Raw genomic sequence first — 15,408 nt, forward strand, 5'->3', positions numbered from 1 at the left:
CTGAAGCCAGGAGCCAGGAGCTTCTTTTGAGTCTCCCACATGGGTGTAAGGGCCCAAGGACTTGGGGAATCTTCCTCTGCTTTCCCAGGTGTATTTAGCAGAGAGCTGGATCAAAAGTGGAACATCCAGGACTCGAACAGGTGCCCATATGGGATACTGGCATCACAGGCAGAGGCTTAACCTACTATGCCACAGCACCAGCCCCTCCACTCCCATTTAATGTAAGGGCATGGTGACTATAAATGTTATGTAAGTGCTACTGGGCATTTTGTGTAGAGCCAGGGTACCTACTTGCAGGGAAGGGTAAACTTGAGAGAGTCGCAGATTTTCCCCCAGGCCTGCCACTAAAGATGGATTATTTCATCTTGTCTCCAAAATGCAGGAAGGGGAGAATTAAGACTAAGTTCCCTCTGAAGGCAGCTAGAGAATTATTTTTAAGGAATGTGACTGTTTCTTCACAGCCACTATGAAGGAAAGACTTGTGCAAGGAAATAAAAGCGCTCTTTTTTTTTTTTTTTTGACAGGCAGAGTGGACAGAGAGAAAGGTCTTCCTTTTGCCGTTGGTTCACCCTCCAATGGTCGCCACGGCTGGCGCGCTGCGGCCGGTGCACCGCGCTGATCCGAAGCCAGGAGCCAGGTGCTTCTCCTGGTCTCCCATGGGGTGCAGGGCCCAAACACTTAGGCCATCCTCCACTGCCTTCCCAGGCCACAGCAGAGAGCTGGCCTGGAAGAGGGGCAACCGGGAAAGAATCCGGTGCCCCGACTGGGACTAAAACCCGGTGTGCCGGGGCCGCTAGGTGGAGGATTAGCCTATTGAGCTGCAGCGCCGGCCGGAAATACACTTCTAACAGCAGATTTTAAGAAAGAATTTTTAATATACAAAGAAGAATAAGTAAGAATGTTCACTGTGGCATTATTTGCCAAATAAAAAATTGGGGGGTGGAAAGTCCCAACTTGGGAATCAGTTAAGTAAGTTATAGTATAATCATATAAGAGGTTATTGAGAGGCCAGTATTTATTATATATGTTATACTTGAACAATATTTAGAGATATTAAGAAAGGCTCATGATATAAAGTGGAGTAAAAATTAGGATCAAAATTGTCTGTAAAGGGGGTTGGCTCTGTGGCATAGCGGGTTAAGCTGTCACTTACAGTGCTGGCCTCCCACAGGGGTGCTGGTTTGAGTCCCACTGCTCCACTTCCAATCCAGCTCCATATGCCTGGGAAAAGCAGTGGAGGATGGCCCAAGTACTTCATGGGAGACTCAGAAGAAGCTCCTGGCTTCTGTCTGGCCCAGCCCCAGCCATTGTAGCCATTTGGGGAGTGAACAAGCATATGGAAGATCTCTCTCTCTCTCTCTCTGCCTCTGCTTTTCCCTCTTTGTAACTCCATCTTTCAAATAAAAAAAGTGTCTGTATACTACTAGCCCAATGTTGACGTAACTTACCATTTATTCTACACACACTTGTATATGCATTTGTATGTGTGTATACTGTATATGCAGTAGGATATGTTCTAAGACCCTCAGTGGATTCTTGAAATCATAGATAGAACTGAACCTTGAATATGCTATGTTCTTCCTATACATGAGAATGTTCAGCTTACAAATTAGTCACAGTAAGAGGATAGCAGAAACAATAATAAAATAGAACAATTATAATAGCATACAGCAATTAATGTTATTTAATATTTATAAACTGCTTATTTCTGGAACTTTCCATTTAATATATTCAGATCACAGCTGACTGTGGGCAACTGAAACCTTGGAAAGTAATACTATGGTTAAGGAGTGGATTATCACAAATGAAAGAGAGGAAGAAAGAGAGGCAGAGATTAATACACCAGGTTATCCAACCTTGCTGGATTACCCTCCACATCCTGTAACTCTACTTGTTTTTTTTTTTTTAAGATATTTATTTATTTATTTATTTGGGAGGTAGAGTTACAGAGAGTGAGAGGGAGACAGAAAAAAAAGGTCTTCCATCTGCTGGTTCACTCCCAAATGGCTACAATGGCTGGAGCTGAGCCCATATGAAGCCAGGAGCCAAGAGCTTCTTCCGGGTCTCCCACGTGGGTGCAGGGGGCCAAGCATTTGGGCCATCCTACACTCTTTCCCAGGCCATAGCAGAGAGCTGGATTGGAAGTGGAGCAGCCAGGACTAGAACCAATGCCCATATGGGATGCTGGTGCCGCAAGTGGAGGATTATCCTACTGTGCCACAGCACTGGCCCTGTAACACTACTCTCTACTTTGTCTGACCACTAGAATTCAGTCCTCTTTCCAGGTACTTCCAGGACTCCCCAGCAAGTATGACTCCCCCACCCATCCTGGTTCCCCTGGTCTCCTTGCATCCCACAGCTGTGCTCCAGAGTTCCTCCCCATCACTTCCTGTCCTAAGAACTTCTCCAGGTGGCTATCACTGCATCATCTATTTCACCATGACATGTGAACACGTTTTATATCCCAAGATACAGCAAACATACGCCTACAGTTTTCACGAATTTTATGAAGGTTTGAGGATTACACAAGAGAATTACAGTGCAGAAAAAGGAAATCATAAACTGAATATAAGATAGTGTTGCTAAAGTACCCCAGCAACAGGTCCTCTCCACTCAGCCTGTCGCTGTGGTGCTGGGGCATGCCGCCTCATCCTGGATGCAACTTAACACCAGTACTCTTAATCCTGGTCCTGGAATCCCCACTGATCACCAATGGAGGCAATGTGACTGTCTAGACAGAGGTGGCCTTGCTTCTATTAAGAATGGCTCTGCGTTGTTGAACAGAAACCTCAGAATCTCCATAGAAAACATTTGCACCTGGATTGCTCCACAGTCAAGGCTTCCCCCAGAACAATCGGTTTGCACCTCCTTTGGCTCCTCATGGAACATAAAAATTATCCCTAAAGAAAAAGTCAGGGGCCGGCATTGTGGCACAGCAGATTAAACTGCCACCTGCAACACTAGCATCCCATATCAGAGTGCTGTTTCAAATCCTGGCTGCTCTGCTTCCAATCCAGCTCCCTGCTAATACACTTGGAAAGGTAGTGGAAGACGGCCCACGTACCTGCACCTCTGACACCCACGTGGGAGACTAGAATGGAGTTCTGGGATCCTGGCTTGGCTCAGACAGGGCCATTGTGGCCATCTGGGGAGTGAACAGGTAGATGGAATGTTTCTCTCTTTGTCTGTTCCTCTTTCTCTTTGTCACTCTACCTTTCAAATAAATAAATAAGCAAATCTTAAAAAAAAAAAAAGTCACCTACCCTTAGAACAGTCAGTACTGGGAATATACAGAAACAGCTCACAGTAATTGGCTCAATGGTTAAGACGTCACTTGGGACACCCACATCCAAAATCAGAATGCCTGGGTTCAAGTCCTATTTCTGGCCTTGGCTTAGCCTAGCCCTAGCCACTGTGGGGGTTTGGGAAGTAAGCTAGTATATAGGAGTTCTCTGTCTGTCTCTCTCTCTCCATCTCTCTGTCTCTCAAAAATAAATAAATAAAAAAGAACAGGAACCACAGTGTGTTGACTTCAGAAAAACTAGAGCTAGGAGCTAGTTCTCAGTTTGAGGTAGCTGTACAGGTCTCATCAGTTTGAAATTCATAGGTCATCACTATCTTTGACCATTACAAACATGGTTCAATGACACTCTTCAGCTCTGCTATTAACTGGTACCGTCTCTGTTTTAACGCCATGCCTCTGAAAGAGTGATTGTGATTGGCCTAGTCTAAATTTTTATACCTGAAATTCTGCCCTTGAATTGGGTACCCATCTCTGGTCCAATCAGCTATGAGCTCAGAGAACTGGATCACAGGGTTCAAAACATGGCTACTGGGTCTACTTCTTCAGCAGGGGCCAGAGTGTAGAGCAGTTTCTACTAGCCTACACTGGGGCAGAGGGCATGGTGATTGATTTTGGGGGAGAGGGGGTGACTGACATTTTTTTGAAAGTGGGTTGCCTCTTTTCAATCAACTTCTGTCTTTGGTCTTGGCAGTTCTCCTAAGGCTATAGTTTTCTGTATTTAATCTCCAGCTGTATGCACTGTGATCCAGAGCAAGGCAAGCTCTTTACCTCATTGCTCAGCTACCTCCCTATTAAAAGAGTTGGGTGAACATATATTGCAAAGGCACTTTGTCCCCTTGGATCACAGTAAAGGAGCAGAAAGGAATCTCTGAGAAGGACCCATTCCTGTTCCTATCAGAGTTTCCCTCCCCTTCTCCCACCCAACATCCGAAGATACAGAGGGTTAGAGCTACAGTAAAGGCTCATAGTGTATAGCAAATGGTCCACAATTTCCAGATCTGCTTTCAACATGTCACAGCTGGAACAGAACAGGAAGCTCCTTGAGCCAAAAGTTAAGCTTTGGGATGGGTGGAAGGCTGCTCTTAAGTACTTCCTTTCTGTAAGGACATAATCCAGAGATAGAAAAAATGCAGGTTTTAGTATGTTAGAGCAATGACTTTTGAAATGAAAATTTAAAATCTTATCATTAATATAAGAACTTTCCAGAATATTAAATTACATTTATATGCATACATATCTTTTTTCCATTAACAAAGGGAAAAAATTTTTAAAGCCCATTGAATTTCATAAATTCTTCCATTTGGAAAGATATCCTGATTCCTAAAGACGATAGGCCCATAGTCTGCTCTAATTTTATTTTTTGTTCCTTTGATTTTTTTTTAACATGTTCCCTGCAGCTAATGTCAAGTATGCATTTGCCAGATTGTCTGGACACACTCCAAAAGAAATATCTTACCCATATCTTTAAGGGAAAAGGCATTTAGTGCACATGTCTAAAAGCTAAAGTAGCTTGAGGGTCGGGATGGGGGTAGTGATAGAGGACGGAGAAGAAAGAGTTTCCTATTTTACTAGCAAGCTTTTGACCAGACTTTCTAAACCTTAGCATTTCAGGAATTTTAGTTGGCTAAGTCAGTTGCGAAAGGACTCATACATAGTGGCAATTGGGAAAAGGAGAGATTATTTGCCTGTGTTCTGTGCTACTTAGTTGGGTATACAGTGTTCCTTAACCAGGCACAACACAAAAATGTTTATTTCAAGCTATCTGCTGCCCTGCATTGTGAATTGGCTCAGCAGGCCAGCGTGGCATGGAGATGCAGAAGGGGCCTCTGAACACAGGTGCTGGTATCTCATGGGGGGTGCTGTTGTCAGGAGCAGTCCTCACAGCCCTTACACCCATTGCTCTTGGTGGTTTAAGGAGTGAAGTTGATTTAGCTATCACGTTGCCCCTGAGATTACGTGTATATTTCTGGGTCTAGTGCAAAGAGACTGAATTCCCATCCATGACATGGGTGTAAAATGTGACAAAGAAGGCTTGAGGTTTTAATGAAGTAAAAGGCACAGATCCTAACACAGAGAAGAGAGGTGCAGAGTATTGTGGCCACACCTGTGGACTAGGGAACCTTACTGCCTGGGCTGAAATGCAAACCCTCTCCTTCCTAGCCATGCAATCTTGGGCAGGTTACTTAATTGCTCTGTGCCTCAGTTTCCATATCTGTATTATAGGGACTAAACAGCCCCTACTTTAAAAATGTCATTAAAAGTATTAAATGAATTACATTTGTGAGTTGATTAAGACATTGTCTAACATACAACAAATGATATATTTGTTAAATAAATAAAGTGGAGGGGCTGGTGCTGTGGTGTAGTAGATTAAGCCATTGCCTCTCAGTGCCAGCATCCCATATGGGTGCCAGTTTGAGTCCTGGTTGCTCCGCTTCCAATCCAGCTCCCTGCTAATGTTCCTGGGAAAGCAGCAGAGGATGGCCCAAGTCCTTGGGCCCCTGCACCCATGTGGAAGACCCACAAAGAGCTCCTGGCCATTGCGGCCATTTGGGGAATAAACCAGCTGATGAAAGATCTCTCTCTCCTCTCTTTGTGTAATTCTGACTTTCAAATAAATAAATAAGTCTTTAAATAAATAAATAAAGTGGAATATCATGATGACTGGTAACTAACTCTAGAACCCTATACTCTCAGAAGAGAAATGGAATGGACACTAGAAACAACCCAAGTTGGGACACATCTCAATAAAAGACAGGGTGGTTGTACCATGAAACACTATGTAGACATTTATATTTATTTATTTGAAAGGCAGAATGATAGAAACAGAGACAAAGAGTTCTTCCATCTGCTGGCTGATTCACTAAATGTTCACAATAGCCAGGGCTGGGCCAGGCCAAAGTCAAGAGCAGGAAGGTGGTTCAGAAGCAGAGTAGCCAAGATGTGAACTGACATTCTCATGGGGGTGTTGGTGTTACAAGGGATGGCTTACCAGCTGCCCCACAATGCTGGCCCCTGTAGACACTTTTAAAATGAGACATATCTACAAACACTGCTGTGGAATTATCCCTAATATATATTGTAAAGAGGAACAGCAAGTCTCAAAATAACATACATAGAGATAATCATGAGATTTATGGAGTATATTCTATATGTCAGGAACTGTCTTAAGAGATTTACATATAGTGACAATAGAATCTCCATAATAAGGCAAATTTTTACATACACACAACCATTGTGGCAATTAATGAGAAAATGTAGTCTTAGGGAGGTGAAGTAACCTATCTGAAGTCACACCTATCTATCTGGTAGGTAGATGAGCTGGGACTTGAATTCAGTCTTGTTCCAGTATCCACTCATTAATCACTATGCTTAACTGCTCTCCCAATGGTGTACTCCCAGTGTGTACAAGTAAAACTATATACATATAAAGAAAAAAACTTTTTTTTTGACAGGCAGAGTAGACAGTGAGAGAGAGAGACAGAGAGAAAGGTCTTCCTTTTTCCATTGGTTCACCCCCCAATGGCCGCTGCAGACGGCGCACTGCGCTGATCCGAAGCCAAGAGCCAGGTGCTTCTCCTGGTCTCCCATGCTGGTGCAGGGCCCAAGCACTTGGGCCATCCTCCACTGCACTCCTGGGTCACAGCAGAGAGCTGGATTGGAAGAGGAGCAACCAGGACAATCCAGCGCCCCAACTGGGACTAGAACCCTGGGTGCCGGCGCCGTAGGCAGAGGATTAGCCTATTGAGCCGCGGCGCCAGCCAAGAGAAAAACATTTTTTAAAAAAGGTGTGAAAGCAGACACTAAATATTAGAGTGACATTTAGTGGGGTCACATGCTGGTGAATGCTTAAAGTGAAGGGAGGGGGTGGCGCTGTGGCGTAGCAGGTAAGGCCACGATCTGCAGTGCCTGCATCCCATATGGGCACCGTTTCGAGTCCCAGCTGCTCCACTTCTGATCCAGCTCTCTGCTATGGCCTGAGAAAGCAGTAGAAGATGGCCCCAGTCCTTGGGCCCCTGCACCCTCATGGGAGACCTGGGGGAAGCTCCTGGCTTCAGATCAGTGCAGCTCTGGCCACACAACCATTTGGGGAGTGAACCAGCAGATGGAAGAGCTCTCTCTCTCTCTCTCTCTCTCTGCCTCTCCTTCTCTCTGTGTGTAACTCTGACTTTCAAATAAATAAATAAATCTTAAAAAAAAGTGAAGGGGGACTTTAATTTTTTTTGTCAACTATACTAGTATATTATTTGAACTACTCAGTATAATACAACATATGTAAACTACTCAGTATAATACAGTATGTGTCCATAGACTGTTTTTGAAATTAATAATTTCAAATGAATAATTACAAAATAATGTTATGAAGAACTTGACAGCAGGCAGTGTTTGTTAGTGCTTTACAAATGTTAAATAGCTTGATCCTCTTTAAAAAAAAAAAAAAAAGCTCCATCTTACAGATAAGGAAATTGAGGTATTCATCACACACTATCAGTCAGAAGCAAAGCTGTGGGACCAGCATCGTGGTGCCATGGGTTAAGCCACCACCTGCAATGCTGGCATCTCATATTAGCATTAGTTAGATTCCCGGCTGCCCCACTTCTGATCCAGCTCCCTGCTAATGCACCTGGGAAAGCAGCAGAGGACAGACCAAGTAATAGGAGACCTGGATGGAGTTCCTGGCTCTTGGGTTCATCCTGACCCAGACCTAGAGGTTTACAGCCATTTGGGGGAATGAACCAGCAGATGGAAGAACACTCTCTTTCTCTCCACTTTTCCCTCATTCTGTAACTCTGCCTTTCAAATAAAATAAATCTTAAAAAAAAAAAGCAAAGCTCAATTTTGCACTCACACCATACTATTGATACATCCATATGAGTGTCCTTTAAAAAGTTTATAGAAAAAATGGACTTAAAAGATAAGTTCATTTGAGGGCAAACAGTTTAAATCCATGCAGATTTTTCATAATATGCATTTTCCACAAACTTGTAAAAGTCCCCTTTTAGCTGAACTGAGCCTTGAACCAATGGTCTTCACACATTTTCAAATGCCACCTCAGGCTGACACCCACCCTCTGCCAAGGGCCTCAGCCTTCAGTCTGATGGTCTAGAATTCCATCTCTACTGGTTAACAGTAGATATTTTGTGTGATCTTGGGCTAGCTATTTAATAGTTTTGATCAGAGTCCCCTCAATTATAAAAAGTAGAGGTAAGCATCACTATCTCCTGGGGTTGTTGTAAGGATTAGAAATATTAGTATGCAGGGGCCAGGTAATATTACCTGCTGTGGCATAGCAGGTAAAGCTTCCACCTACAGTGCCGGCATTCCATATGGGCACTGGTTCAAATCCTGGCTGCTCCACTTCTGATCCTGCTCTCTGCTATGGCCTGGGAAAGTAATAGAAGATGACCTAAGTGCTTAGGCCCCTGCATCCACATGGGAGACCCAAAGGAAGCTCCTGGCTCCGGACTTCGGATCAGCTCAGCTCCAGCCATTGTGGCCATCTGGGGAGTGGACCAGAGGGTGGAAGACCTCTCTCTCTCTCTCTCTCTCTCTCTCTTTCTCTCTCTGCCTCTGCCTCTCTGTAACTCTGTCTTTCAAATAAATAAATATTTAAACAAAATATTAGTATGCATAAAGTATCAAGCATAGAACCTGGGACATGGCAGAAAGTCAATCAATTTTAGTGTTTGCCACTATTATTATTTGTCTATCATCTAAGTACCTCCTCTGACTCTCATTAAGGTTGAGGGTAGTTTTTTTCTCTCATCTTTATTTGGGACACAAAAGCACATGTCTTTGGTCCATAAATTCTACTCTAATGAATTTATACTTGGGTTGAACATTTTATGCAGTGGCTAAGATGTCAGTTGGGACTCCCTCATCCTATGTCAGAATCTCTGGGTTTGAGTCTTAGCTCTACCTCTAATCCAGCTTCCTGCTAGTGTGCACTTGGAAGGCAGCAGGTGACGACTCAGTATTTGAATCCTTGACCTGCATATGGGAGATCTGGCTGGAGTTCTTGGCTCCTGCCTCTGGCTTGGCCCACCCTGGGCTGTTGTGGGCATTTGAGAAATGAGCCAGCAGATGGAAGATCTCTGTCTCTCTGCCTTTCAAATAAATTGAAATAAATATAGTTTAGCTAAAAATAAATAAATAAAATTTTAAAAAAGAATTTACTGCAGCCGGTGTTGTGGTTAGGCCACCACCACCTGTGATGCCAGCATCCCATATAGGTGCCGGTTCAAGTCCCAGCTGCTCCAGTTCCCTGCTAATGGCCTGGGGAAAGCAGCAGAAGATGGCCCAAGTACTTGGGCTCCTGCTACCCACATGGGAGACCTGGATGAAGCTCCTGGCTTCAGCTTGGGGAGTGAACCAGCAAATGAAAGATATCCCTCTGTTTCTCTCCCTCTATCTCTGTAGCTCAAATTTTCAAAGAAATAAATGAATCTTTTTTTTAATTTACCCTTTGATGTCCCTGTAAAAATAAACTAAGGTATATGTACAAAGATGCTTCTTGAGGTGCCATTTGATCTAGCAATGAACTGGAAACCACCTAAACATCCATCAGTAGGAAACTAACTAACTAAATACACTTTTATACATCCAAATAAAGAATGACATGTGGGTATTCTCTAAAGGTGCAATAAATAACAGTCTTCTTGCTAGCTTTGATTTTGAAAAAACTGAGCAATAAAACAGGAGCAGCAGATGAAGGCATAAATGTATCTGATAAAGGTGAAGGTGGATGCTGCCCTGAATATTATCTCATATTAAGTGACAGAACAATAGGCATCCTACAGTTGAAACCCGGAGTCAGGCAGACATTTGCCAGCTTGACTCACTGCTGGGGGAGGAGAAGCCCCACTCCTTCTAGGCTCCTGGATCCTAACAATTAAGTGGCGGGATTGAACCTAGGATGTCTAGGTTAATCTTCCAAATGTGTTCATCAGACAGGTCACTTTGCACTCAGAGAGTAAAAGAAGTAAAGGGACCAAAAGGGAGCAGGGTGCCTTTCATTTGTAAGGCACATTCTCTTTCCACAAAGTCTCTACAGACAATAAATGTAGGGAGTATATTGGCAGTGCCCATAAAATCTCTGAAATGGCATTTTAGGTGAGGGAAGAGAGATGCTAAATGATACATTCATATAGTAAGATCTCTTTCATGGAAAAGATTATTAGGGGACATACACAAATATGTAGTAACAAGGAAACCCCCTAAATAGTCAAGTAGTTATAGTTTGGTGAGGGATTCAAAGACAGAAAAGGAAGCTTTTATTTTTTCCTTTTATACTTTTTTTTTAAAACTGTTTTACTTTTCTTCATGTGTGTATGGCTTTTTTTAAAAAAATACTGTTAAGCTTATCTGGACTAGGTTGTTTCTAACCATTACTGCTTTCTTCTTTACACATCTCTGCAAAAAAATAAGCTGTAATAACTGTTATTTGAAAAAAAAAATAAAAGCAAGACAGCATCCCAAAGAAGTGCCCTGTCTAACTTGGGGAGTCCTAATGAGCTATAATCACAGAGACGCCAGACTAGTCAACATTGGAAGAAAGAACTATAATCACAGGAAAGAACTCTCTCCACAACTTGAAGGATCCCAGAAAAGGCAGCAGAAATGACAGCAGGGCTGACTTCAAGAAAAGCAGACGGGAGCCGACATGGCAGGGCCTACAGCGGGCAGGCTGGACAATAAGTGAAATGACACTGGCAAAGGAGAATTGCCACCCAGGACCCAAGTACCCCAAGAAAGGGAGGGCGAAAGGGTCTGAGGTGACAAAGCAACAGAAGGTGCTAAAGAGATCATAACTCGAGACCAGCTGATCCTTAATGCTCTAGTGGTCTTGGAGAAACTGGGTCACAGCTATGTAACCAAGCTGCTGGACCAAAGAAACACAAGGGACAACTGAATTGCTTCCTGCAGCCCCAGGTGATCAAAATGAGGTCAGTGTGACAGAGGCTGCACAGAGGCCAGATCACCACCTCAAACAAGTATTTTTTCTCCTCTCCTTCCGCTTACCAGAGCTCTGGCGGGGACATTCCAGTAAACTGTGCTGTCCTTATCACACTCCTCTGTCCCTAGAGCAGACCCTACAAGAAAATTCCAAAGAGTTGGTTTTCGTGGAGACAAAATCAGAAACTCCTGTTGCAATGAGATTGAACAGTTACTTTAAGAACCAAATTCCTTCATCCAGCTTTGTTTGACTACACACCTTGCATTCCAGCTGGGGCTTGAAATGAGCATAGCTGCCTCCACCAAGCCACTGCTCAGTGTTTTCTGGCCATTAAGTGCTCAAGAATAAAGCCATTTCTTAAATTTCCTTTGGTTCTCACAAAAAAGGAAGGCAGCCATTACATAATCAAGCACGTAGCTGCATGGGTTAAGAAGCCCCTGAGGTTTTCTTTGCCTTCGGTCATTTTCTCTGTGTAAAATCTTCAGAAACAGTGAAAGTACATGAAGAAAAAAACATCTCCAGAGGAAAATGAGCGTGAGAGTTAGTCAGCAGCTAGCCTCACTCATACGTCCATGAGGTTGTAACTTAATCTTGACAACATAGTCTTTCCTGGAAGAGACTTGAGCAGCGATTTATCATTTTATAATTTGTGGTTTAAATCTGAGCCATAAACCAAGCAGCTGTATGGGTTTGGGGCACTTTCAGACCTTTCTAAAACCTCAGGAGGCAAGGAGACAGTACCAAGCCCAAGGCCCCAGACGCTGGCCGGTTTCATGGAGAGTACACAAAAGCCCAGGTTTCTGTACTCGCTCTTCTCTTGGGCAATGTAGGGAATGCATGCCTTTGTTTGTGTTAGAATTAGGAAGAGGAGCAGGCTTTGATAGCTGGAGCCATGCATGGCCCTTTCCTATCTTCTGACGACGGCGGTTTTCGTGTGTTACAAGAGCCCCCTGGGAAATGGGGGGGGGGGGGGCGGGTGGAGAAAGGGAAACAAGGGGAAGGGAGGAGCGTCAGAGATAGCTCTGCTGACTTCACAGTTTCCCACTGGCGCCTGCCCTGCCCACCTCTGTGGACATCAAAGCTCACTGAGCGCCTGTGCGTGCTTGCTCTGTCAGCCCTGCCTGCCACCAGTGGCAGAGGGAATCCATCATTTGCCCTGCAACAGGGCAAATGAGAACAGGGACCGACACCACAGTGCAGTAGGTTAATCCTCCGCCTGCGGCACTGCCATCCCATATGGGCGCTGGTGTGAGTCCCGGCTGTTCCACTTCCAATCCAGCTCTCTGCTGTAGCCTGGGAGAGCAGTAGAAGATGGCCCAAGTGCTTGGGCCCCTGCACCCAACATGGGTGACCACAGGCTCCTGGCTTCCGATCGGCACAGTTCCAGCCATTGCGGCCATTTGGAGAGTGAACCAACGGAAGGAAGACCTTTCTCTCTTGTCTTTCCCTGTCACTGTCTGTAACTCTACCTCTCAAATAAAATAAGATCTTTAAAAAAGAAAAAAAAACCTGAGAACAAAATTTCTGAAATTAACTTTTCTTTCTTTCTTTCTTTCTGTCTTTCTTTCTTTCTTTTTTCTTTTTTTTTTTTTTTTAAAAAAGGGCTTTTCTGTTCTGTGTGGCAGATCTCCTTTGCTGGAGTTCAAGCAGCCGCCAGGGATCAAGGCAGCCTGTATGGTGATATCTCCAGAAACTCGGCAGCTTCCCAAGGTGGCTCACTGGTTCTGCAGCAGCGCTCGCTGTCTGTGGGCTGATGGGTGTGGCTTTTGCAATCATGTTGGGGCGCCTGGATTTGGGAAGACGTGGCTTCTCTCCTTGGAGCAATGCTAGAGCAATGCAGGGCACCAGATTTTCGCTGACAGCTGTTGCCTGTGGTCATTCAGTCTCTCCTTCCTGCTCCCCCTGCTGGGATTTACTTGTTTTCATTCCCATCTCTTTTTCTCTGGAGTCCTCTGGCCTCTGCCCAGGGAGGAAGCAGAGGAAATAAGATGACCATCCTGTCTGCTGTCACTGTGACCTTCAAATCTGCTTATCACTTGAAGCCCAGAACTGAAAGAGCTGCAGCACCCTCACTGAGCATACACAGTTGCTGTAGATCGCACACGTTAGAGCCAAGATGGACACCACAGGTTTAAAATCACGTGTGTGACAGTTCTCATTTCTCGCCTCCGTTATCCCTAAGCAGTATGCGTGTTACCCTTAACTGCCTTTTACCGTTCAATGCGAATTTAAGGATAAGCTTGGACTAGAAGTAAGTTCCTTGGAAATGTAGTGACAGCAGCAACCCTAAGGCAGCTTAAAGGTTCTGCAACTGGTTACAGGTTGAGATAGCAGTAAAAGGATACCTGCATTATCCCTCCCACACCCTTTTTTTTTTTTTTTTTTTTTTGACAGGCAGAGTGGACAGTGAGAGAGAGAGACAGAGAGAAAGGTCTTCCTTTTGCTGTTGGTTCACCCTCCAATGGCCGCCGCGGCCGGCACACCGCACTGATCCGATGGCAGGAGCCAGGAGCCAGGTGCTTTTCCTGGTCTCCCATGGGGTGCAGGGCCCAAGCACCTGGGCCATCCTCCACTGCACTCCCTGGCCACAGCAGAGGGCTGGCCTTTTCGGAAGAGGGGCAACCGGGACAGAATCTGGTGTCCCGACCGGGACTAGAACCCGGTGTGCCGGCGCCGCTAGGCGGAGGATTAGCCTAGTGAGCCACGGCGCCGGCCCCTCCCACACCCTTTTTAAGATTTATTTATTTATTTGAGAGTCGGTGTTACAGAGAAAGAGGCAGAGACACAGAGATCTCTACTGGTTCACTCCCCAGGTGGCCACAATGCCCAGGGCTGGGCCAGGCCAAAGCCAGGAGCCAGCAACTTCTTCCAGGTCTCCCACATGGGTGCAAGGGCCCAAACATCTGGGCCATCTTCTACTGCTTTCCCAGGCGCATTAGCAAGGAGCTGGATCCGAAGTGAAGCAGGTGAGACTGACCAGCGCTCCTATGGGATGCCAGCATCACAGGTGGCACTTTACCTGCTATGTCACAGTGTTGGTCCCCTTTTGTCACTGCTCGCCTCCCGTCATGATTTGAGAAAGTTCCCAAGGGAACCTAGCCCAGGCTTTCCTAGAACGTGGCCACATTGAGGGCTATCTGTACCTGCTATATCCAGTTCTGTATTAAGCCTAATGATACACCAAAGAATATATGATTCGTGTCCTTAAGGGAAATAATAAAAATGTCATGTTTTACAGCAGAAATGGGTGAGTGATGTGATCCAACCCTTGTATTTTAAAATCAGTAATTTAAAAAATTTTATTTTTATTTATGTGAAAGTAAGTGGTAGAGAGAGAGAGAGAGAGAGAGAGAGAGACCAACCAAGGGAAAGACAGAGAGATCTTCCATCTGCTGTTTTACTCTCCAAAATCAGTGATTTTAAAAAATATTTATTTATTTATTTGAAAGTCAGAGCTACACAGAGAGAGAAGGAGAGACACAGAGAAAGAGAGGTCTTCCATCTGCTGGTTCACTTCCCAGTTGGCCGCAATGGCCAGAGCTGTGCTGATCAAAAGCCAGGAGCCAGAAACTTCCTCCAGGTCCCCTAAGTGGGTGCAGGGGCCCAAGGACTTGGGCCATCTTCTACTGTTTTCCCAGGCAACAGCAGAGAGCTGGATGGGAAGTAGAGCAGCCAGGACTCAAATTTGTGTCCATAAGGGAAAGGCGGTGGCTTTACCCGCTACGCCACAGCACCGGCCCCAAATTCAGTAGCTTTAAAGTTAGGAAATGAGAGCTTACAACAGTTAGCTAGGAGACTTGCCCAAGGTAAGGTTTCATTAGTTAATCTACAAACAGAGTGCCTGACTCAGTTTGTAGCAAGTGTAAAATTGAGGACCCAAACCCGAGTAAGAGTGTTCACTGAAACCCAGACTCAACAGGAGAGGCAGTAAAGGTCTTCTATGGTCAAGGGAGTTGAAACCCTGCCCTTGCCTCTCTAGACTCAAATTAAGTCCCCCCAGACTGTCAACACCTTTGAAACGGATTTGGAGTGCTTTGTGGAGAGGCATTCTTGGGGCCTGCTTCCAAGAAGAAATGGGTCGGCATTCTGTCTGGGCTAGACCCAAGTCAGGCTCTCTCTGCCTTTGGCTGACTGATGGCTAAAGCTC

This window comes from Oryctolagus cuniculus, chromosome 2, assembly GCF_964237555.1.
Source record: "Oryctolagus cuniculus chromosome 2, mOryCun1.1, whole genome shotgun sequence".
Taxonomy (NCBI): domain Eukaryota; kingdom Metazoa; phylum Chordata; class Mammalia; order Lagomorpha; family Leporidae; genus Oryctolagus; species Oryctolagus cuniculus.